Source organism: Tasmannia lanceolata, unplaced genomic scaffold (genome assembly GCF_043159265.1).
Source record: "Tasmannia lanceolata isolate RefF3 unplaced genomic scaffold, GAP_Taslan_0.1 ptg000024l, whole genome shotgun sequence".
Taxonomy (NCBI): Eukaryota; Viridiplantae; Streptophyta; class Magnoliopsida; order Canellales; family Winteraceae; genus Tasmannia; species Tasmannia lanceolata.
The window spans coordinates 1248002-1271922 of NW_027518701.1; the positions used below are offsets into that span (position 1 = coordinate 1248002).

At 38.0% G+C, this 23921-nt stretch overlaps 1 pseudogene across 2 annotated transcripts; it reads right to left on the bottom strand.

Moving 5' to 3' along the window:
- Window positions 1–655: 655 nt before the first annotated feature.
- LOC143857278 (putative disease resistance protein RGA1 pseudogene) lies at window positions 656–5628 on the bottom strand (annotated as a pseudogene). 2 transcript variants are annotated; one of them, XR_013238569.1, is made up of 2 exons: window positions 2254–5628; window positions 656–1376 (listed from the first exon to the last, which is right to left on the bottom strand). The product of XR_013238569.1 is annotated as a putative disease resistance protein RGA1 pseudogene, transcript variant X2 (transcript). The 2 variants fall into 2 exon arrangements; XR_013238568.1 differs by having other exon boundaries at window positions 656–1398.
- Between the last annotated feature and the right edge of the window lie 18293 nt (window positions 5629–23921).

The window sequence follows — 23921 nt, forward strand, 5'->3', positions numbered from 1 at the left end:
TTTGAAAAATGGACTTCATTTGAAATCTCATGTTACATGCATGCATATATGTGTACTCATATGTGTGCACAACATATCCTTGACAATAGGAGACAGTAACAGTCTTAACTAACAGATGAAAAAGTTACTGAATAAATAATTAAACCAAATCCAGCAAATTAGCGAAAAAGCAAGTGGGGAATTACAATCTTGCAAAAGTACCTTTATTTCTAAGAGCAATGAATCTAGTTTACCTCGAAATGAAAAGGCTAAGAAATTTTCAAAAATAATTTCTTTTCCAAACAAATCCTGCACTCAAAACAGCACCTAAAACTACACTAAAAGTTCCAACTTATTACAAATTTTAATTTAGACAAAACAAGAGTAGGATCCAACGGAATTTGAAACACACACTAAGGCCTTATTTGGATTTGGATTGCAGGATGACTTATTTTGATAGTTTGGAAAGGAAAACTGTTCTAAAATTTCCTACTTTTTAACACAGAAAAAGATAAATTAAACCCGCCCTATTCGAATTTTGCAGGACCTCCAATTTATGATGATATCCTCTAAATTAATTATAACTACATCATTTTCTTCTAAATTGTGGAAAGAAAAAATTTCCATCATAAATGTTTTTCTTGCAGTCCAAACAAGCCTAAATAGAGATAAAGAGTGTAAAATATTTAGTGATAAAAGTAATCATTAAAAAAAAAAAGTGGGTACACAATTTAGAGGTACTAATAAGCCTCTAGAAAAGTAGAAATGGAGATACCATTAGTATTTATCAGAAATACATATCACGAAATTTTGATGTAGAAATGAAGAAAGGCCTCAGAAACCACATTTTCCAAACCAGAATCCACATCTGAGGACAGCATGCAGCAGCTTGATCATGAATCATCTTTTACATTGTTTTCAAACTAAAAACCTGGATTCTAAAATCCGCGTATCCAAACGGCCCCTTAATGTTTATCAGCATTCAGACATACATATCACTAAATTTTGATGAAGAAACGAAGAATGCCCTCAGAAACCACATTCTTCACACTAGAATCCACATCTGAGGACTAGGCAAACACACTAGGAAAACACAACATTCAGAGAGCAGCTCTTAGAAAGACACAACCCTTAAAACTTCCAGAACAGAGCCTTTAAGTCATTAACTGAAAATAGAAGAAAAAACTACCAGCAATCCTCTGCCCCAAGAGCAGACCATGAATAAACATACAGAAACCAACATAGACCTCTGTCCCAAGAAAATCCTTCTACCCGATGTCCCGACCACAAGCCTGCAGAAAATCCTCCTAATGCAGCTAAACAGGTAGCAGAGCCTATGCAAATCGCAAGGGAGAGAGGCACCCAGAAGTAGGCTCTTGTTTGCTTGATTATCACACCTTGAAAGCAATGAAGAACCACCTGTATATTAGAAAGGAAAACAAAATAGTGGGGACTAGAGGAATGGAAAGAGAGAAAAAAATATAACAGGATCCTCTCACCGAAAATGAAAGAGAAAAAGAGATTTTTTTCTTTATGAAAATTCCTAATTTGCAAAGTACCTCTTAAGGCACTTTTGGCTACCAGGAATTTGTTTTCATGATAAATTGGTAGTCTCGAAAGTGGAGATGAAGATGAAGTTGCTAAAAATCATGAAACAAAAAACTGTACTCAAAACCCGATAGAGCTTTTCCCAATTTTTAGCAGCATCTCATCACTAGAGAAACCCCATTTTTGGATTTTGTTTCCTGAGTTTTAGCAACTTCACCCTCATCTCCACTTTCGAGACTATGGATTTATCATGAAAACAAATTCTTGGCGGCCAGACACAGCCTTAGTTTCTATTAAAACTCATGAAATAGTAGGAAATTTTAATAATTTTCCTGTAAATTCCTGCAATCCAAACAGAGCCTAAAAAGAGTGTAATGCCTAGCCTATGTTAGCATTAGTAGTCTTTAGGGACTTGCAAAAAAATGATTTAAAAAAGATAAGGTTTTAAGCTAAATCATCTTAAGTAAGTGGAATATAATTTTGATATTTGGAATTAATGGATAAAATAATTATTGAGAATAAACAAAGGAATAAAGCATATACATTTCAGCATAAGTTCAAAAAGCAAAATCCAAAGTAAGGAGGCATTTGGTGTATATTGAATTGACAGTATTTGGTATAAATTCATTAGATAGATGAAGGAAAGAAAGAAAGTGCAAAGACATGAGTAATTGAAATGCATTATATATAATTAAAAGATAAAAAGGGGTTGAGTAAATAACGAACCTGGGATGGTAGAGTCCAAGGGATGGAAGTTGCAATCAGATGTAGATATATGGTAAATGGGCTATCTTGTGCCAATCCTCTCCTCCCTCCCTTTTGCATCGTCTCTCCAAATTAGGACAGTCGTAAATATGGAGTTGTTGGAGTGCGGTGAGGCGTTGTAGTCCGGCGGGCAATGAAGTCATACCACCACAACTACAGATGGACAAATTTCGAAGCGATGTGAGATTTTCGACCCACTCTGGCAAATTTACCATCCTCGAACAGTGGTAAATTTTTAGATCTTTCAGTGTGGCGACATGTTGTAGCCCATCAGGAAATGATGTCAACATACCACACATATTGATTTCCAGATACTGGAGGGCAGTGAGGTACTGCAAGTCATCCGGCAAAGAAATGAGATCTGGACAGCCCACAATAACCAAACTTTGAAGAGATATCAAGCCCTCTAGTACCCCTTCTTCGGGAAAAGATATTAGACTATCACACCATTTAATCTCCAACTTTTCGAGAGATGTGAGGTTTCGCAATCCCTCTGGCAAAGACACCAGCTTTTTACAACCCAAAATGCTCAATGACTTGAGAGCAATGAAATTGCCCAGCGTACTAGGAAGACTTGCCTCGTTGCAGAATATAATTTCTAAACTTTGGAGTGCATTACTGTGTGGTAGAAACCTATCTAGAAAGGATGGCATCTCATGAAGACCACTAATAGAGAGGGAGGTAAGATGCAGAAAACATGGCAGGGTGATCAACTTTGGGCAGCGTTGAATCACCAATTCATCGAGGCAAGGAAAAGCCCCTCCTTCCTCCACTGATGCCCACATCTCTAAACTATCCATATTTTTAGCGATAGTTTTCTTAGGGATGGAAATGAAAATCCATTCAATGCTCTATTACCGTAAAATTCATTGTTGATTTGCTTCAATGCACGCATTCCTTTGATCTCAAGATTCTTGAGTGAGGGAAGTTGCCCAAGTGGTGGGATATTTTCACATCTTTGGCAATCAATAAGAGAAACGTTAACTAGATTTGCGAGTGACGAGTTCAGCATCCATCCTGGAAATTGAATACCCTCATAGCCTTTTATCCCCAAATCTTTCAAACTGCAGTGCGGTTCAAGGCCTTTTAACACTTTTTCCTGCATCTCAACATCAACACGACCATCCTCCCATGATAACACCAATTCTCTAAGGTTTTTCTTGCTTTTCAAGTTGACTTCTTCGGCATCTCTTGCACTTCTCACTAGGCTAAGTTGTTTTATTGATAGTTCTCCTCTAAGGTTTAGATTGCGCAACTCACTGAGGCGACGTCCTTCCTCGTCACCCACAATGAAAATGGATAGCGTTTGGAGGCAACTTAGCTGCCCAATCCTAATGGGCACACGAGATAATGAGTCACAACCATAAGTATCCACGTGCCTAAGGCTACTCATTTTTCCCATATCCTTGGGCAAATTACAGAGCTTGAAACAGCCTCTTAGTTTCAATGTTTGCAAATTTTGTAGGTAGCTAACCGATTCAGGTACTGTTCTAATGTACCCATTCCAGGAGAGGTTGAGGTATCTTAGCTGTTTCAAATTGCATATTGAATCTGGGATCTCTTTAACATCAAGTCTACTTAGATCTAGGCATTGCAGGTATCTAAGTTCCATGATGTCTCTAGGGATTTGGACATGATAAGATTTACCTGGCAATAGTATAGTCCGTAAGGTTTTGGCCTTATATAAGCTCTGGTCTTCTAATGGTGAATCAGAATAGACATATCGAGTCGATGGAGGAATATTTTTGGTTTTTTCCGGATCCACAATATAACATTTGTTCCCAATAATAGACCGTGCAAGATCGTGCACCAAGTCATGCATCTTGCACCTTGTTATATTTCCGTCACCATCTTTTTCTATGTCTTGGAAGAAAGACCTCCATAATAAATCATTGAAAATCTCATTTCCAATTTCTTCCAACTCCATTCTTCCATTAGGGGTAACAAAGCCATTAGCCATCCACATTAGAATAAGTTCTTCTCTCTCAATAGTAAAGCCATTAGGGAACACTGAGCAAAAAGATAAGCATTGCCTTAGACGAGATGGCAAATTAGTATAGCTCAATCCTAGAGCAGGAAAAATGGACAAATTTTCATCTTCTAGTTCCCATATTTGGTTGTCTCTTACAGACAACCATGAAGCTTCCTCCCTTTTGAGACGCAAGAGGCTTCCTAGTGCCTTTGCTTGCAATGGCACACCCCTACATTTCTCGACAATCTCTTTACCAATTGCGACCAAGTTTGGATGATCTTCACTTCTCCCTGATACAAATGCCTGACTCTCAAACAGAGACCAACAATCACTGTCTGATAAACCAGTCAAGTGGAGGAGGGATTCAGGAACCGCCCCCATCATCGATGCAACCGTTTCACAACGAGTAGTTACAACGATTTTGCTCCCTTTACCTCTACAAGCTAAGACTTGCTTCAAATTATCCCACTTCTCTCTATTTTCGTTCCAAACACCATCAAGTACAAGCAAAATTCTCTTCTCACAAATTATATCTCGGAGGAGTAGTTGCATCTCTTCCAACTGTGGACGTTCAGCTGAACTTCCAGTTACAGATACGAAAATTGCTTTTACAATTCTAGTAACAGAAAAATCTTCAGACACATAAATCCACATTCTTAGCTCAAAATGGCCCTTTACAATCTCATCATTGTAGACCAATTGAGCAAGTGTGGTCTTCCCCATTCCCCCCATGCCAACAATGCCAATAACAGGGACATCATTTTCATTACTAACAGCAGCTAGCAATAGTTTCGCAATTTTTACTTTATCCTCATCTCTCCCATAAACTTCTAACTCATTTACAAAGGACAACATAGTGGGTGTTCTCTCTTCACTCTCAGAACTCATAATTGTTACTTCCAATTTGAACTTTTTCATCTCATTTGCAATTAAGTGTAATCTCTTGAGGATATCTTTTATCCTAGTTCTTATCTCATGGTGAAATGTATTATGTTGGAAATGAAAACAAGGTAAGATGGTATTGCTTACGTGAATGTTGCCACGCCCAATTGTTCCTACAACTTCTAATTGCTGATCTTCCACAGCCAAGTCTGCCAAGATGTCATCAGCATCATAGGCCGCATCTGAAAGCTCTGAGAGCCAATCCTTCAACTCCCCATTCTTGACTCCCATTGCCTCTCCATTTGGAAGTATAAGTTGAATCTTTTTTACAATTCTCAAAAGCTTTTTCATATCTTTCTTTACACCCCCGAGTAGATGAAACTTGTTTTGGATTAGAGAGTTCAAATTCTCAAACAGTATATTTAGGATAGCTTCTGCCATATTTCCTTGGTGACTGAAAAAAAAATTCTCTCAAGCTAGAGCAGTAGAATCACACAGATATCTTGCAAGCTTTATCATGTTGTGTTATATAGACAGCTCTTCTTTTTACTTTTTCTTTTTCTTTTTGTTTTTTGCTTTTAGTACGTTTTATTTATTCCTTTCAGAACTTGAAAATCTTACTTTTGTAATACGAGACCATACTACTCTTTATGCTCTTAATCTTCCGTTAACTTAGCAAAAGAGTCCCCTCTTTATCTTGAAAATGTGGCTGTTTTTAAAATAAATGATCATAGCCACTATAACAAACTTACCCTTCTAAATTCTAATCTTGACAAACACCCCATTCCTCACACATGCCTATCACTTTCATCTATCTGACAAGACATGAACGGAGTAGCTACAAGACATAATAGACCCACTCTTTAACTACAAGACATAAATAGACCCTCTCTTTACCTCTCTCTCTCTCTCTCTCTCTCTCTCTCTCTCACACACACACACACACACACAAAAGACATAAGGATACCCCTTTCACGTGACATGTCCTGCACAACTCAACTCAACTCAACTCAACTCAACTCAATATATAAAATAATTATCATACTCAACTCAACTCAACTAAGCCTTTGTCCCAACTAGTTGGGGTCGGCAAATGAATCCTTTTAGAAAATTTTCATCAAGAAGGTGAAAGGATCTACCCAGCTCAAATTGACTAAGTCTACTCCTGACACTAGTTGAGTTCGTCTACATGGATCATTTTCTTCCATTCTATCCTATCCAAGGTGATATTCTCTTTTATGTTCCTAGCCAACAGGTCTTTCTTCACTGTTTCTACCCAAGTTGTTATAAAATTAAGGAAATGAAATCACCCGCCCTAACGGTTTCTGTGAGAACGGTTCAGTACTTGAGGATAAATTCACCCCCTTTAATGTTTTTCTTTGCCTTTTAAACTTAACGGATAACATTAAAGGAGGGGATTTTATCCGTTTCCGCTGGGGGGTGGGGGGGAATATCATTCCCCTAAAATAATTATCACAATACCTATATTTGACTAGGGGTGCTACTCGGGTCTGGTTGGATCGAGTTGAGGCGAACCCTAACACAATCCAACACAAGCCTCAAGTTGAGGATGGTCAACCCTAACCTAACCTGCTTCTAAATCTCTCAACCCTTACCCAACCCCTCTACCCGAAATCGGGTTTGGTTGGTTCGGGTTCACAAATTTGCAAAACAGAAAAATACAATAACCCAAAGAAAATTAAGATCAAATTAGAGAACGAAGGTCGGGTTTGGGTCAGATCGGGTTGCCACGGCCTCAACCCTAACCTAACCCGAAATTAAAGTCGGGTTAGGCTTTCCCAACCCTAACCCAACCCAACATGAGGAAATGCCAACCTGAGCTAAAATCGGGTTGAACTGTTGAGCCCGACCCAAGTTGCACCCCTATATTTAGCACAAGCAACAATTATGAATGTGATTGTGCTGAAATCAATTTTTATTAAGGCCGTATTTGGCGATCGTGATTTTTTTTTCCCATGAAATATTAGCTTAGGGCGGGAAATCGGGAATGGAAGAGAACTGAGGGAGATCCGAGTGATGAGAGGGCAAGTAAAGGCCGAAAATAATAAAGGGAAACAAACTCTAATAAAAATCCAATTTGGTAGGGGTGCAACTCGGGTCGGGTTGGGTCGGGTTGAGGCCAACCCTAACCCAACCCGAGATAGCATTTTCTCAACCCTAACCCGACCCAACCCGGGTTGACGATTGTCAACCCTAACCCAACCCGCCTCCAAATCGGGATGGATCGGGTTTGGGTTCATCTAGGGCCAAACAAAAAAATACAAGGAAAAAACATAATCCTAATAAAATCATGAAAAAAATAGAGGAGGGAGGTCGGGTTCGGGTCGGGTTGCCAAGGCCTCAACCCTAACCCAACCCAAAAATATATCGGGTTGGCTTTCCCAACCCAACCCAACCCGAGCCAAAATCGGGTTGAACCCATCGGGTTTGGGTTGAGCCCGACCCAAGTTGCACCCCTAACAGAGAGAGAGATGGGATATATGCTGCTTTGATGTGTATTGTGGTCATTTACCAAAGTTCTAACTTGACGTAAATGGCTATCTGGTTTTAGTAGGTGAGGTGGTCTTAAATCGGGTGACTACCTCCTTGAGTAGGTGTGAAGGTCTTAGAAGGTGGGTCCTCTGAATTAATAAGGACCTTTGTATCAGTTCCCTATCAATAATTGTTAGGGGTCCACAAAGTCCCACGCACTAGGCATCGGGGAATCTGTTATTATTGGTTATGGTAGTAGGACCCACAACCCCACGTGCCACACATTGACATTGATAATGAGTTCTCCACCTCTGGGTTATACTCATTTTTCCTATTCAATATTTTTGAAAAGTCTATAATTTTCTTGGGATTTGCTTGGGACCATCGCTAAGGTATTTTACGGAACGACTGTTGCATGAGAGCTCAGCCACCTCATGAGTAAGGACAAAGTCTGGTGAATCCGTGAAATGCCTTACGCGATGGTCCCTAGCAAATCCCAATTTTCTTTGTTAATAAGGAAAATTCCAACGATTTTTTGGGGACTTGCTGGACAATTTTTGTTTTTTTTTTTGTTAAATGCCTTGTATGTATAAGATGCTTTAGCTCTACTTGTACCTTTTAAATATTTTAGTCCTAAGGCATTTTGCTTTATTAAAGGAATGTCGCAATTGATGGGATTACTGTTCTTCTTCATGATGGGGTACAAAGAGAATCCTCCAATTGCTAGTCGACACGTGGCATTGAAGCAAAACTGGAATTACACACTAAAGCCAGAGGTAAACAGGTAACAATACCCTCGAAAAAAAGCACTAAAGTAATCTCTACCCATTCACAGGTTGACACATGTCCAAGGGTAGAAAGGTTATCTAACACCTGGGCTTCCACTATAAATAACCCTCATAAATCCAAAGGTAGGGGTCCGAATCCCGAAATTTACTATTCATAGTTCTGCTTTCCTTATCTGATACGTCATATTGACTTAAGTATCAGGAGCTACCACTCCGGGTTGGTCGTCTGGCCGGGTGCTACGTTGTGCAGGTCACAGCTATGTGCTATGTACTGAACTCCTATGTCCTTCCAAACCAACCTTCACTCATTCCTATCCAGGCCGGACTAGTCCATCCTTGACTACCACATCTCTTATAGATTTTGACAGTAACACTTCACATTATTTTTCAGAAAAGTACAGCGGGGTCTACTTCATAGGATGATCGAAACCGTTCATTTGTTGGGTCACAATGTAAATAGGTTCTATCCAGTGAATCATCTCCATAGGATGATCCTCATCCTCCATTCTCTAGAGGTTTTTATATTGTGTAATCCCTCTACGGATCAAAGGGTTAGGATCATCCTATGGGAACAATTTACGGGGTAAAACCTATTTACATTTTGGCCCAACAAATGAAAGGTTTGGATCATCGTATGAAGTGTGCCCATGTATTTATTTGCTTGTGAAAGATCAAGTCACTGGTCATTTGGATTTTGAGAATTGATTTTGAGTCCATGACTGATTCCTGAACTCAAAATTAAAGCCCTGTTTATTTGGATTTTCAGAATTGATTTTGAGTTCAAAACTGATAGTTGACTCAAAATTAAATGCAATTTTGCTTCCAATAATCACTCTTGGACTCAAAATCAATTCTTAAAATTTAAAAAGAACAGGGGCTAATTTTGACTCTAATAATTAGTTGTGGGTTAATTAGTTGTTGGTGTGATTGCATTAGTATAGATGATGAGGATGAAATTGAACCTTTGGTAACTTTATTTTTACAACGTAACTTTCTTTTAATTTTTATCTTAGAAAACAATAGATAATAGAAGTAGGGATTTGCTAGGAATTTTGAGAAAACCCATTTCGCGGCTGACTTCAGCATGTGAGAACAGCCACCTCAGGTGAATTACATAAATAAGACAAAATCTGCTAAAAAGTTATCCTGCTTGGCTATTCTCTCGTGCAAAAGTAAGCTGAAAAATGGTTTTCCACAAAATTGCCTAGCAAACCCAAACCTTTTTGGTGATCCAAACCAGGCACCATGTCTGGACCAAGTTCAATGATGGTAAATAGGGGTGCATCCGCCATAGTAAGGTAAGAAAGAGCCAGTGATAGTGCAGACTGCAGTCAGCTGGGTAACACCAGTGGCAAACCTTATTATATAAGATTGTCCTATGTGAGGTCAAGTACTTCCAGTAAAAAATGGCCTTTTGAGTCCTTACCTTATTCCTTCCCTTTTTTGCCCAAATAGTAGCATTTCCCAGCTATATTAAACGTAAACTTTCTTCTTTAGAATGAAATTTGTTAGCAAAAAAGAACCTGTGCCCCTATTAAGCAGAAGTAGAATGAAAATCTCTGAAAAGAAAACTCAAGGAACCATCATCCTGGGCTAGTTCTTAATAATGAGCTCATTTTTCTCTTCTCCTAATCAAGGCCTAGCCGCGCTACGATCCAATAAGCAAGTTATGAGTAGAGTGTTGAGTACTAGAAATAGAGAGAACTGAATGGGAAAAGGATTGAAGGTAGTGTTGGGATTCCCAAGCATATGATTTCAACAGTTCCCTTGTTAATTTTGTTTACCAATCAAAACCATTCATTTTCTTAGATTATAAGAGGCTAAAGATTTTGGACTCTGCAGGTGACAAACCTCTGAAGGTATTTGGCAGTGCAACCAACAGCTTTGATATCTATCCACAAAATCCAATCTGTTAAGTATAACCTTGTTAGAAGAATGTGTTGAATTTAAACGAGCTTTAAAAAAAATAGAATACACAAAGTGGGTTGGATTTGATTATTGGAATACTTAGCAGAATGTGATTGGGAATTTGGAATGGGAAGCCATAGCCATCTTAATGAGACAATCATATAACTTAACTACAAAAGAACTCACTGAATGAATTAGGAAACTGTTATAGCATCCCAACACTACCTTCACTTGGTTTAATACCAACCCTTCCTAGGTGGAATAACATCGTTTTAATACCAAATCAGCTAACAACTTTTCCCGAAAGCCAATGCCTTAAGAGTCAGAGCAGCTAGTTGAGCCCTAAGCACCATAGAAAAAGCAGGACTTCAACAAAACAAAGAAAGAGAACATCAAAAATAAAAGATATGGAATTTCTTTCCCAAAGCAACCCAGACAACTATGTATATGGGCATAGAGCTCCAAAAGATAGATTGAAGAAGAACGGATCACATAAGAATCTAAAGGGAGAGGGCATATTCAAATTCGCATCAGAGCAACAATCCTTCTTTATCATCAAAGAGAAGATGTTTCAGAGGATGTTGCACAAAGCATTTCAGTAGATAATGAATTTCTGGCATTAGTAAGACAAATCCATAGAATTGAACAAGAAATTAGAGTTTCTATGGCATCTGCTTAAAAATATACATAAACAAAAAGTAGGCTAAAACCAGCGTATCTTTGACAACCACCTGCATTTAAGGCCCAGATTGCATTTAGAGAATTGATGAGCAGACAGCCTATGAAAAAAAATATTCAAACAAAAGGGTTTTTTTTTCATTTTTACAAAGAAAGCAAGAGAGCATACATAAGTAAGTATCTGCATGGAGGCATGTGTACAAAACAAACAACAGTCTGGACAGCTTTCAATAAATTTATAATAAAATTGATGACCATACAACAAGGATAATGTAGAATGAAATACAAATAGTTCCCACTCATGTTTTTTCATCTGCATAAGCCCACCCTTGTTCCAGTCCTAGCTTCCCAATGCCCATGTCCCACATAGATTTTAATTGATGCACTGGCTAAGTTGGTCGATCCAGCTCTCAAAGGACTAAATCCTCCCAAATATCTTTCACGATTTACTAATGTGGTTGTTTCCTGTAGAAGGTAAATAATGGACAGAAGCAGCCACTATAAGATAAGCAAGCTCTGTCTCAAAAATGGAAACTAGCAATAAGATGCATGTATCAACAGAAACAAAGTATTGAAGTATGGAAGCCTTATCATATCGGGGAACACGCATGTGTACAAAACAAACAACAGTCTGGGCAGCTTTCAATAAATTTATAATAGAAATTGATGATCATACAACAAGGATAATGTAGAATGAAATACAAATAGTTCCCACTCATTTTTTTCTTCTGCATAAGCGCACGCTTGTTGCAGTCCTAGCTTCCCAATGCCCATGTCCCACATAGATTTTGATTGACGCACTGGCTAAGTTGGTCGATCCAGCTCTCAAAGGACTAAATCCTCCCAAATATCTTTCACGATTTACTAATGTGGTTGTTTCCTGTAGAGGGTATATAATGGACAGAAGCAGCCACTACAAGATAAGAAAGCTCTGTCTCAAAAATGGCAAACTAGCAATAAGAAGCCTGTACCAACAGAAACAAAGGATTGAAGTATGGAAGCCTTATCATATCGGGGAACACATTTTCGGTTCTCTTGGTGGATTGTCATTGTATGTTATCTTTTATTTTACATCTTTTTGCTTCAAAAGGTTACACTTATAGACAGACAACTTTGAATAATCAGGACGATTATATTTTCTTGTCTTGTTAAAATGCATTAGCTTCTTATTAACTCTAATAATTCCCCATATACATGTTACTTGGATATTGGAGGCAATTCTTTATCGACATATGCATCTTCTCTAGAATATCAGTCGGCCCTTGAAGGTTACATGGTCAAAGAAAGTAATAGCAAAAGGATTCTTCAAATCTTCTAGAGGATTGCGGCAGGGCGATCCTCTCTCTCCTTTTCTTTTCCTGATTGTGGCCGAATCACTGTGCAGACTGCTGAAAAAAGGAAGTGAGTTGGGGCTATATCAAGGGTTCCTTATTGGTGAGAGTAAGGTGGAAGTATCGCTTCTTCAGTTTGCGGATGACACTCTTCTGTTCTGTTCTCCGGTCATATCCCAGATTCTCAACCTTAAAGCAATGCTTCGTTGTTATGAGATGGTTTCGGGTCAAAGATCTAATTTCGCAAAATCTCGGTTGTTCGCGATCAATGTTTCTGAGAGCGATGCATCCTTTTTCGCCGGAATTATGGGGTGTGGTTTAGATGTCTTTCCAGCAACCTATCTGGGTCTTCCTCTTGGTGTGGGTCGACCGAAACACAACCTATGGGCTCCTATTATTCAAAGGATTGAGCGACGTTTGGCTACCTGGAAGCGCCGGTTGGTTTCCAAATGAGGTAGATTAGTGCTTATAAAGGCCGTTCTATCCAATATGCCGATATATTTTCTATCTCTTTTTCAATGTCCCGCCTCGGTTGCTAAACGCATCAAACAAATTCAGAGACGCTTCCTGTGGGGCGGATCAGGATCTTCCAAGGGGGTCTCCCTGATTAAATGGAGTATGGTCTGCTTGCCTACTAAAAATGGAGGTTTGGGTATCAGGAGGGTTCAGAGTTTTAACCAGGCCCTTATGGGCAAGTGGCTGTGGAGATTTGGCGAAGAACAATCCTCTTTGTGGGTCCGGGTCATTGGAAGTAAGTATGGTTCAGATCATGGGCATTGGGACTCTGTTGATAATTTTAAACTCAAAGGTCTCACGGTTTGGAGGGACATCTTGAAGTTGAAGTCGTTATTTGCTCCTGGCATCCGATTCAGAGTATATAGGGGGGATCGGGTTCGGTTCTGGCAGGATTCTTGGTGTTCGGATGATCCTCTTCAAGTGATGTTTCCTGACTTATTCATCGTTTCATCTCAGAAAGAGGCCTGGGTATCGGAATGTTTTGCAAGGGAACATGGGAAGGTGGATTGGTCTCCTAAGTTTCGCAGAGACTTCTTTGTTAGGGAGTTAAGCTCTTACAGCGCCCTCCTCTCCTTATTGGATTCTTGCTTTATCAAGTCTTCGGGCGTAGATCGTCGGATTTGGATTTGGAATCCTTCGGGGATATTTTCAGTCAAATCTTTTTATAACCATCTGATCCCTTCTTTAGTGGAGCACATGTCCTCCTCGGTTTGGAGACAATCTTGCCCTCCGAGAGTTGCTTTCTTTGGGTGGTCGGTTAGCTGGGGCCGCATTCAAACTATGGATTTTTTGAGGAAGCGAGGAATGTGGTTGGTAGATCACTGTCCTCTATGTTTATCCGCTGGGGAATCCATTGACCACATTTTCATACACTGTAAGGTTGCTCGTCATATTTGGGGTCTTATTTTTTCTCGTTTTGGAATCAGTTGGGTCCCCTCCAACTCTATGGCTGAATTCATTCAGAGTTGGGCCTGGACTCCTTGGAAAAGGAAAGGCAGAACGCTGTGGAAGATGTGTCTCCTGGCCTCATGGTGGTTCTTGTGGAAAGAGAGGAATGCTCGTATCTTTGAAGGGAAGGCTAGATCTCCCTATTGGATTTATATTCAGTTGATAGCTGCGGTCATATCCTGGGCTCGAAGCCTTCCTTTGTTTCGTTTTGTTTCAGCTTTCGACCTCTGGGAAGGATGGTCAATCATATGCTTGGAATCAGCTACCAAAGTGAAAATCCTCCCCTCCTGGATTCCTCCTCCTCCGGGGTCCCTGAAACTTAACTTTGACGGATCGTCTATCGGCAATCCAGGAATGGCAGGAGTAGGGGGGTTATGTAGAAACCACAAAGGGGAAGTCCTCTGGGCCTACTCGGGGCCTATCGGAGTGGCAGACTCAAACAAGGCAGAGGTCCGAGCCATTCATAGCGGGCTTCTCTCGATGCCTCGTCTGGAGTGCGACAACATTATCGTCGAAGGGGATTCCTTAAATGTTATTCGCTGGGTTTCGGGTAACGCTTCTCCCCCTTGGCGATTTTTGCCTCTCTTAGAGGAAATTGAGGACAGAGCTAAGGGCTCCTCAATAGTTTTTCGCCATGTCAGGAGATCAGCCAATGCGGAAGCAGACACCCTTGCCAAGAAAGGAGTCTTTCGGGCCGCGTTTGAGTGCTTTGACTATCTACCTCCTTGAATTATTGCACTGCTATCTTTGTATTATCTTTGTTCCTTCAGGACCACCTCGGTCCTGTTTTTACATATATATATATATATATATATATATATATATATATATATATATATATATATTCTGTTGCCCTTTTCAAAAAAAAATAGCCTACATTTTGAATAAATAGGATATTGAACAATTGCTATGTAGTTTGCGATGAAAAAGGATTCAGAAATTTGAAAAACTAATCCTGGGATGTTAAAATCAAAGGTTCTGAAGGACAAACTAAAGCCTTAATTTAGCCTAGATAGATTCCGAAGTTTATGATGAAAATGGATTCCAAAGTTTTAAAATGCTTTAATAGTCATTGGAATTCCCAACTTAAATAATAAAAACCATATTCAGTGCTTTTGAAATCCAGGATTGCATCCAAATAGCGTAATATTAAATCCTTAAAAAATACAGGATGCTATCCAAATAGGCATATTTTAAAATCCAGGATTTAATAATCAAGCTTTCTTCAATTCTAGATTTTTGATGTAGCACATGTGATGGCATGCATGTGTACCTAGCATGATGGCCTAGATTTTGGTGTTATAATGGTGGTCAAAGAGTTAAAAAGCCTAGGAAATAAATTTTGCGCGTAGTTGTAATATTTTGGAAGTGGTTGTATCAGAACTAGGAGATTAGAGTTACAATGTGTTTTGAAAGTTGTATTTGCTATAGTTCCAAGTAGGGTCAAAATCTTAGGTAATGGTATGCTTGAAAGTTGTAATGGGAGTAAATGCTTTAGATAGTGGAAAAATATGTTAAAGGGGGGTGATCTAGAGGTGTTAAGCCATTGAAGAAAATATTGGAATGAAGTAAAGAAACCCTTTTTGTGGTAGAGCATTGCTCCCATTGTTAGTTCATTCTTCCTTAAGTTTTCTTATATGTTTTCCCTCTTGTTCTTCTCTCCATTAATTTTGAAGGAATCAAGGATTTTAAAATGATGTCATCCAAACGGCTCCTAAATCTTTAAGCCATGGCTCTATTTTACCACATAAAAATTTAGTCATTAAAACATGTATTCTTCGAATAAATAATTTTCAAGGACATTCATGAAAATAGGAGCAAGGCATGTATGTAGCACACCAAGTTTGATCTGAGGTGGGTTTAAATTTTGTAGTTGGTGTAGTGAAAATTACAAGAATGAAAGTTTACCATTTGGGTTTTACTTAGTTTCTCAGTTGCCTTTTTTTTCTTTTTCAAGGTCCTTCCTCTGCATGGATGATGGCCTCTATATTGTCAGTGTAACTTATAATTGCTCTTATACAGGTTGAGTTTCTATTATCTCAGTTTTTATGGGGCCAATGCTTTCTCCTTCAAGCTTTGGTAAAAATATTTTGCCACCTTTTCTTTTTACAGCTTTCAATATAAGAGAACAATAAATTTTGAGGAATGCCAGTGTCAGCTGCAGAACAGCACCAATCACAGGAAGTATGTGCAATTTGAAACAACTTTCATAGGGTACAAGCAGGCACATGGCCGTTTCAGACTGGGCTGGTCCATGGCTACAGCAAATCTGCACCATAACCTTTTTCTTAATGGTATCTGCACCATAGCCTTTTAATAGCTATTAAAAGGTGATAGCTTTCTAATGCTCTCAAAATTTAAATGTTTGCCTGGATTCCATCCTCACTGCTTTAGATGAAGATGAAGAAATTAGTTATTTGATTTACCAATTGGAGACAGGAAGGAAGGAGAGAGAGGGCAAACCTATCCCCCTAAAACCAGTTAGTAATACTAACCTAAAAGCTTATGTACTGCATATCCTCCTCAATCTCTTTTGGCATTAGTTCTCTATAAGGAGTGCTGCCATAAATGAAGATTCCAATTGTTTAAGGATGTGTATGTGTTATTATCATATACCCTCAATTTGATTTTGACTTGTTCTTATAAGAGATATGAAACTATATTATTTTGGCTTTAATCCTTTCACTATCATGATTATTATGGTTTTGAAGATATAAATGTTATTGACATAAAGGTTCCTTATGCAACATCATAAAAAGACCATGTCTGAGATCAAAGAATCAGATGCATGTAAGATAGTGATCCTGTTCCTTTAGACCTAAAATTGTTTACAATTTGGAATGATAATTGAGCATCTCATTTTGGTACCACTGAAACGTGTCATGCTGCTCTGAGTTGGCTGCTCTCTCATGCAACAGCCAGCCGTGAAATGCCTTTATGTGAAAGCCATTAGCAAATCCCTACACACACACACATATATATATATATATATATATAGGGAAATGATTTCAAAGCTCCAATGTTTTGATAAACATGCGCTCCACACATTTGTCATGTGGCTTTAAGAGCTTTTTGAGAACCGTAATATTCCTCTGACAGCCCATTAAATACTACACGACAAAAGTTGGAGCGCATGTTTGTCAAAACATTGGAGCGCGGAAATCATTTCCCTATATATATATATATATATATATATATATATATATATATATATATATATATATTGTTTTGAAAATAAAATTTTGGGAGTCCAATTAATTAATGGAACAACATATAACAACCTCAAATTTTGTAGGAATGAAATTCCCAATCTGATTAGAATACCTTAGAATACTCCAATTAGAATCATATAACTAGTCCTGGAAAACCTGAAGATCTCACACTGTATTGTGTCTAAACAACAGTAAGTATATGAGTCATGAAATTCACAATTGGAGGGCCATCATCTCTAGAGATTTCGTGAAAAATCATTTGGAGAAGAAGAGTTCAAAGGCAAGGTGTTAATCAATATGCAGCACACTTAGATTGCTTGCAAGTAACTCTAAAATATTTCTTCGTGCTTTTTATTCCAAAAAAACACACTTCAAGATCTGGGATTAAATCTATAATAAATTTAAATCACATTTAAATCCAAGAAAATTGAAATAATCAATATTTCAGTATCATGTATGAACAATTTTGTAGTCCATATTAAGCAAGGATGATGTGCATACAAGGTTGATGAGAAAGTACGACATACCTGATTGAATTTTATGTAATTTTTTGCATAAATACCATGGTTTTAAATTTTCAAAAAAATGGCACGAAACGGCCAAAATGATTCTTTTTTCATCCCCATTGAAAGAAAAAAAAACAATGAATTCATTCAACTTCATTATTTCGGTCAAAACTTCAAAAATTCGACTGAAATTCGACCAAAATGCATAAACAAAGAAGAAATGTTTTTTTTTTTTCGTTGTAAGCCATTTGACTTTGCATTTCATTTCATTAATATCGAGATAGATATTTGGTAGGCTACATTATTCTCAAGCAAAGCGTCTCTTATGCATGGGATGTCAGATCAGCATATGACCAATACCATCTTGTAACTGTAGTATTGACATAGAGTTGGGGTCCTTGGAGGGATGAATGCTCATTGTACTTTCTTACACTCCATTACATTGTACTTCTTTATTGACTTTGTTATTCCAGACTTGTGCGACAATGCATTTCACTTGCATTGTCACTGGGTGTTTGATGTGATTAAGCCAGTATGGATGGCTTTCTTGTTTATACGATGGTTTTTAAGTATGAATTTGTGATTATTCTAGCATTCCATGAAGTTTCATCTTTAAACTTCATCATTTGCATATGTTTCCATACGTTTCAGTGATTTTACAAGATTTCCACAGAAATTTTCGAAACCAAAATGTTTCTATTTCCGTGTCGACCGAAACTCGGGGTGCAACTCAGGTCAGGTTGGGACAGATTGAGGCCAACCCAACCCGACCCGAGGAACCCATTTTTCCAACCCGAACTCAACCCGATTTCCAACCCGACGAGGTTCAACCCGACCCGAGGAACCCGTTTTTCCAACCCGAACCCGACCAGACCTGAGTTCAACCTGAACCCAACCCGAACTCAAACCGGGTTGGGAAAAGTCAACCCGACCCGAACTCAACCCTTTTCGGGTTGAACCCGATCCGAGTTCCACGCCTACCGAAACCAAAATTTTAAACCTTGATAAATACAATGAAAAAGACAATACCCACATCATTTATTAACATAAATTGGAGAAAGGTGAGATGGCATTTATAACCAATGATACCGAATACTTGTAAAGGCCCAACATATCACATCCAACATGACATGATACTCTTACCAGAGACTTAATGGATACTTATGTTGGCCAAAATAATTGTCATTGTTTCAAATATGTGTGTGTGTGTATCACTTTCTTCGAATTAATTATCATGTTGTTGCTTGTTAGTGTCATGCATTTGTAACTATAGTTTTGAGTGTATGAGTTATACATATTCTATTTTTATGCTTATTATTAATTCCATCATTTAAATAAATCAAGTTGAGTTTTATAGTTTTTTGTTTGTAGATGTCTTTTGTCTCAACTCAACTCAACAAAGCATTTGTCCCAAACTAGTTGGGATCGGCTAAATGAATCCTTTAGAAAAATTTCATGAAGAAAGTGAAAGGAATCTTCCCGGCTCTAATCGTGGCTCTAGTTGGGTTCTTCTACATGGATCATTTTCTTCCATTCTATCATATCCAAGGTCATGTTCTCTGTTAAGTTTCTAGCCATCATGATATGGAATACTTGTATCTATCATATCTGTGTCCTACATTTGGAAATATATTATGTCGTATATCAGTTCACTTGTTCGTGTCGAAAACAACTGTCTTACATTTTGAGTGTATAAGGATCTCTGCCCCGAAGCAAACTCAAATGATGCAAGATCCCACCACTGCAAGCAATACATGGAACCGTTTATGTCTGTCTACCCCCAAAACTGCTCATATTAAGCAATGTATGTTGGTTCCAAACGAGTTCCAAATCTATGTATTGCAATGGGAACACATATTTTATATGCATATACATATGCATACATACATTACACACACACACACACACACACACACACACACACACACACATATATATATATATATATATATATATATATATATATATATATATATATATATGAGGAAAGAGTTCCTGAGCTAGAGCTCAGATAAGCTTATCTGAGCTCTAGCTCAAAAACACATGTGGCCCCACATTTTTTGGGGCATCCAAAGCATTCATTTGGAAGGCCCTTCCATGGATAGGGTGTGTACCAAAAAGCAGATCGATAGGATCATCCTAACCAAATCAAAGGTGGAGGGGAAAATGGACAGACACTGTGTGTCCATGTTTCTGCCCATTTTTTCCCTCCACAAATGGCAGTGTTAGGATGATCAAATAGGGCTGATTTTTTGTGGAGACTCTATCCATGAAAAGGCCTTCCAAATGAATGCTTTGGATCCCTCGAACAATGTGGGGCCACCCCTGTTTTTACACTCGAGCGCGGATAAGCTTATCTGCGCTCGGGCGTGGATAAGCTTATCTGCGCTCGAGGGCAGAAACCCTTTACTATATATATATATATATATATATATATATATATATATATAGAGAGAGAGAGAGAGAGAGAGAGAGAGAGAAAAGTGTAGCTACACATACGTGTAGCTAACTTTGCTACACCAACGACTTAAAATACAGTGGGCCCCACATTGTTTGGGTGATGCAAACCATTCATTTGATGGGCCCTCACATAGATAGGGTGTGCCCAAAAAATCAGCTCCATAGGATCATCCCAACCCTACGATTTGTGGAGGCAAAATTGGACGTGTAAAAACCTTCACAAATCTATCAATTTTTGCCTTCACAGTTTGAAGGGTTGGGATGATCCTATGGAGCTGATTTTTTGGGCACACCCTATCAATGTGAGGGCCTATCAAATGAATGGTTTGGATCACCCAAATAATGTGGGCCCACTGTATTTTAAGCCGTCGGTGTAGCTAAGTTAGCTACACGTATGTGTAGCTACACTTAACTCATATATATACATACATATATATATATAGAGAGAGAGAGAGGGAGGAAAATGTTGGTGAGCTTAAGCGCCACAATCACATGGGTCCCACATTTTCTGTGGTGATCCAAACCATTCATTTGCAAGGCCCTATCATAGATATGGTGTGTACCAAAAATCAGCTCCATAGGATCATCCTAACCCCTCCATTTGTGGAGGACAAAAATGGGTAGATTTGTGGACAAATAATGTCTGTCCATTTTGACCTCCACAAATGGATGGGTTAGGATGATCCTATGGAGCTGATTTTTGGTACGCACCCCATCTATGTAAGGGCCTTTCAAATGAATGCTTTGGATCATCCTAACAAAGTAGGCCCTAATGTGATTGGGCGCTTTGGACCATAAGTTTGGTGAGCTTAAGCTCACCAACACTTTCCTCATATATATATATATATATATATATCCTCTGTTCTAAAAGGCGACCGCCTAGGCACTGGGCGCAGAAAAAATGCACCGCCCAGGCCCTGGGCGTTTAAAAAAGCTGTTTCATCGCCTGGGCGTTATTAGGCGGTCGCCCAGGCGATGAAGCGGCCGCCTGGGCGCTGAGCATGGGCCTAGGCGGGGCGGGTTTGAACACTCAGATGAAGATATAGTCTTGCTCTTGGAAGGAGAGGACAATGATTAGTGAAAACTGAAGAAGTGCTTGGATTTTAATCTTTTTTTGTTATGGATTTGTGTTGTATTGTTAAATACTTAAATTATTAAGTACTTTATACTTAATTTCTTATTATGTTTTTGACTTTTTGTTATTATTTAATGTTTAGTGCTTATGCATAAAATGGTTTGGATTGTTATGTATTCAAGTATTTATATTTTATATAAAAAAATACAAGATATTATGAAAATATATTAATATCTAAAAAAAATGAAAAACGCCTAAAAATGCCTGGGCGCTGGGAGGTGAGTCAACCGCCCAGCGCTTTTTAGAACACTATATATATATATATATATATATATATATATATATATATATGAGAAAAGGGTTTCTACACACAAGTGTAGATAAGTTATCTACACACTAGCTTAAAATACAGTGAAGGGCATATTGTTTAAGTAACCCAAACCATTCATTTGATTGACCCTCACATAGATAGGGTGGGTGTCCACAAAAAATCAGCTCCATAGGATCATCCCAACCCTACCATTTGTGGAGGTAAAATGGACGTGTATAAACCTTCACAAATCTGTCCATTTTTTGCCTCCACGGTTCGAAGGGTTAGGATGATCCCACGGAGCTGATTTTTTCTGGACACCCTATCTATGTGAGGGCCAATCAAATGAATGGTTTGGATCACCCAAACAATGTGGGCCTCCACAGTATTTTAAGCTAGCGTGTAGATAACTTATCTACACTTGTGTGTAGAAACCGCTCTCTCTCTCTCTCTCTCTCTATATATATATATATATATATATAGAGAGAGAGAGAGAGAGATAATAGTGTTCCTGCGCAGCTGCTCAAATAGCTTATCTGAGCAGCTGCTTCAAAAACTCATGTGGCCCACAATATATAAAAAAGATTTTAGTTGAAAGAGTAAAGGTGGAACAGGACACTTGACAAGGCATTCCGCTGCTTGTAGTGCAAAGCGTGGGTCATTAGACCCTAAACAAACCCAATTAAGCCTCACTTCTAGTTCATTAGGGACTTTTTCTTATTCTCAAGGTAGGAATAGGAGAGAACTAACATCATACATCATACAAGATGAGCAACTATTTATTATGGCCGAAAGTAAAAGATTTAAAAAATATATTCAAAAAGCTATAAATCCTGCTTTTAAAAAAGTGACTAGAAATACTATAAAATCAGATTCCTTTAAATTATTTATTGAAAGCAAAGAACAATTGATTTCAAGTTTTAAAAATTTTAATGGAAAAATTGCACTTACTTCTGATATTTGGACTAGTAAACAAAATGACGGCTATATTTGTGTAACATGACATTATATTAATTCAAACTGGATATTAGAAAAAAGAATACTTAGTTTTACTCAATTAGAATTCCCGCATAATGGCCATTCTATATCAAAATCTATATTATCTACTATTCACGATTTTAAAATTCAAAATAAAATTTTTTCTATTAGCTTCGATAATGCTAGTAATAATACTGCATCAATAGGGTTATTAAAATCTTAATTGAAACCTATTTTAGATGAATAACTATTTCATATTAGATGTGCATGCCATATTTTAAATTTAACTGTACAAGATGAGTTATCGGAAATTGCACCACAGATAGAGATTATTAAGAATTGTCTTAAATTTATTCAGTCTTCAGGGAATAGAAGACAAGAATTTAAAGTTTTATGTAAAAAATTTTAAAAAAACTACAAAAATCCCCTTAGATATTAAAACTAGGTGGAATTCAACTTATAAAATGTTAAAAGCATCATTTGAGTTCAAAACTATAATTACAATATTTGCCAAGAAAATATGCCTCCACCTTGCAATCATACTATATCTCTAGAATATTGAAACAATTGTGAAATTATTGCAGATTTATTAGAAGCATTTTTAAATGCAACTAATCTTCTTTCCGGTGTTTACTATCCAACTTCACAATTAATTTTGGGTCAAATATATAAAATTACAATTTGTTTTAAAAATAATAGATCGAGATTGGGCAATGGAAGTCTACTTCATAGAATTGAGGATAAATTTAGAAAATATTTTCAAGAAATTCCTCCTCTATATTTTTAAGTACAATAATAGACCCAAGGATCAAGTTACAAGGTTTAGAGGTCATTTTAGATGCATGTAATGAAAACGCATGTATTAGATCTGGGCATAGTATAGATGAGATTACAAATTTATTACATTCTATGTATGTATTGTAAGAGACAGAACATGGACATAGAAGACCGAGTTCTTTACAAAACTACCAACCTAGAAATAACCCAGTTTGGTCACTAATAAATCAAAACAGACCTAGACGTAGTGCTCTATGTCCTCCTCTAATAATTTTCTATATTAACAAAATTTTAAGGTGCCACCCGGGTTCCTGGAGAAATATTCCGGGCACAATCGATCTTTGTGTTTAAATTACTTGCAATTTGACTTGCAAATTTTTCATAAATGACTTGCAAATTTTTCCAATTTTTTCCAACAAGTGCATTTTCGGAATACCGGGAATATGTTTTTCTCTACTGGATTTTTTCTCGAAACTCCAAGAATTTTCTCGCAGTTCCGAGAAAAATTCCAGTAGAGAACATATTCTCGGAATTTTTAGAAAAAATCCAGTAGAAAAAAAGACATATTGTCGGAATTCCAAGAAAAATTCCAGTAGAAAAAAAAAACATATTTTCGGAATTCCGAGAATGCACTTGTTTGAAAAAAAAATAACCCTTACATTTTGAAACGTGCCGGCATGGCACGGCACGCCACGAGTGGGCCGCGGGCCATGCCGTGCCTAACCCCCACCCTTTGGCGTGCCGGCACGGCACAGCCCATTGGCCACGCTGGGCCGAGAATTTGTCCCGTTTGCC